Source organism: Sinocyclocheilus grahami, unplaced genomic scaffold (genome assembly GCF_001515645.1).
Source record: "Sinocyclocheilus grahami isolate Dianchi unplaced genomic scaffold, SAMN03320097.WGS_v1.1 scaffold379.1, whole genome shotgun sequence".
In the NCBI taxonomy this organism is placed as follows: Eukaryota; Metazoa; Chordata; class Actinopteri; order Cypriniformes; family Cyprinidae; genus Sinocyclocheilus; species Sinocyclocheilus grahami.
In genome coordinates, this window is record NW_015505558.1 from 834,896 (window position 1) to 837,728 (window position 2,833).

The window sequence follows — 2,833 nt, forward strand, 5'->3', positions numbered from 1 at the left end:
CGGTAGCCCCTGTGTGACAGGCCAAGACTAGTATGATTCTAGGCTCTTGGTCGTATTCCCTTAAAGGAATCTGTTTCTGATTCCAAGCCTTGAGCTCTACCCCGGGCCCAGGAGTCTGGCCCTAACAGGTAAGTATTTTGGGGTATGTAGCCTAGGCCTTTGGCCGTAGGGAGTAACGTCACTGACAGCCGTCTAACGTCCCAGGAGTGACTCCCATAGCAATATGGTAGAGTTGGTTCTTAGTGCTCGCCATGGTTCTGGCTTGCACTCCCCTCAGCATGGTGGCGTGGGTATATCGTTCCCCATAGCGACCCCTGGAGGATGCAGTTCGAAGTTCACATGAAAGGGAATGTCTCAGGTTACTTATGTAACCATGGTTCCCTGAGTAGGGAATGAGACACTGCGTCCTCTAGGTTTCTTGCCATGCTGCGGACACAAGCTTCAGACGAAGAAGAGAATGATGTGTGCTCCCGGCACCTATTTATACTATAGTCGCACCGGTAATGACGTCATGGCTGTCGCCGGCCAACGAGTTGGTGTTTTTTCAATGTATGCTTCAGACACGGGTCATGACGAGGCGTTCCCCATAGCGACCCCTAGAGGACGCAGTGTCTCGTTCCCTACTCAGGGAACCATGGTTACATAAGTAACCTGAGACGTTTTGCTTCGCCAGGCTGCCAGACAACTTCTCATCAGCTAAAGGCCTATTCACACCAGATATACAAATCACTGATGAAGTTGAAAGGTTAATTTAAACCGAAACCAAAACAAGAATACATAATGTCAAGCTAATGTATTTGAAAACCAAATTCATTCCTTTATAATAGGTGGTGCTGATTGACAAAAAGCACCTCTAAACAAGCAAACCTATTATGTGACTCATGATTTAATATTTGACAACTGTTGTAGAATAGCAAACCACACTTTAAAACAGAAAAAATATATATAATAATAATAATGATGATTTTATGTGTGACATTCATTAAATATTTATCACATTTCGCTAAGTTGGCATGAATGTTTCATTATGTTGTAACGAATCAGCTCATGTGAAATATGAATTAACCATAACTAGTTATAATTAACTATTCATATTTTAGATCCGCTGTAGATATTTAGCTGACCTCTCAGGGTCAACTGTCTTGTCAATTCTAAGAACAGAATATGTGTGTTCATTCAAATAACGGTTTTCCTATGAATTAACTAGAACACAGTCCATTTCTACTCTGCCTTTCCTTGGGACATGCAGGGATTTTCCCTGCTTTACATACTTTTGGCCAATAAACCCAGTGATATCAGCGTTGGTTGCCATGCAACAAAGGGGCCTGTTCGGCTTACAGGGGTGTTACGCATTCCGGGGGGAAGGGTTCATGGGTCCTCGTATGGCTTGTTAACTGAGGGGGGTTACAGAGTATTTGTTAAATATAAAAACAAAATATATATTGTGTGTTTGATTGGTCCAGACGCTACAATGTTCAGTGTGATTTCTAAAGACTGACATATCCCAGCTATTAGAACGGCGGTATGGATGCATGTTTTTAGACTTGCCCCCGTTTATGAGTAAATGAAGAGCTTCTTAATAAATGATTTATTTATGAAACAAACCCCAGATGGGAAAGAAAGAAAGAAAGAAAGAAAGCAGGAATGCTTATATACATGTATCATTACTTGACTTTCAAATGGCTGCAGAGTTATGCATGCAAAAAAAAAAGATAGAGAGAGAAAGAAACACAAGCTTAGCAAAAGAGACTGTTCCACCACCAGTGCTGTGACCAAAAGAACAAGTCGAACCCACATTAACCTATATAGCAGGGGTGGTTTCTCCATTAGGGCAATTGGGCGACACACCACCAAAGCACGAAAGGGAGGGATTTTTGTTCTTTTACATTCAACCACAGTGTTACGCTAGCTTTCACTGTTTGTTCTGCCTCTAAATAGTCCAATCAGCCTCGAGTCGCATTTTGTGTAGTACACAGTTTTGTGTAGCCTTTTTGGGCGATTTCTGTCAGACTGAGAATCGCCCCAGTGCTCTCATAGACTTCCATACAAAGATATTTTTTTTTAACTGAAGGCACTGCAATGCAATCTCTATGAGTTCCGGGAGGGCTAGCACTAACGTGCTTTCGTCATCATGCATAACCTTAACTTGTGCAAGGATTGGTGGGAACAGTGACATCCAATAATATTTAAAAACTATTTAGAATTTTAACAACAAGAAAAAAATTTAAAACTGCTTTAATATCTTTATCAAATGTGGAAAAAAAACAGAGATGGGGACAGCTACGCCAACTCAAATTCAGTTGTCAGTTGAACTTGATCGACATCTTGGCGAACGTTACCTCAGCGCAGATGAATTCTATCATGTCATTGAAAGAAATACCATTCAGTCATCGTAGCAATAAGGATAAATTGGCAATTAAAGAATTAGGACCACCAAGACGAAGTTTAAACATCAAACATGTATCAACAAAGGGCAGGAAGTCGTATAAACTGAGATTTTCGAGGACGTGGTATGAGCAAAGTTAGTGTTGTGTTCGTTCCGGCTGAAAACACCTTCATTCTACCATTGGTCCGTGACAATTACGTCATAGGAGGTGTGAGCTGAGGCTCCGCCTTCTTTCACACAGAATTCTTCTCTGGGTTAATTTTGTCTGACGAGTTTTTGAAGGTGAGATGTCCACGGGTAAAAGCATGAATGAAGTGGAGAGCCGCTTTATTGTAGGCAAATTAGGTGAATAAAATACCATAAAAAAATACATGTGACGTGATTTCACGGGAGTGCTAATTTTCAGAGCTCCTGCAAACATACCCATGTTACTATGAACAGATGCTT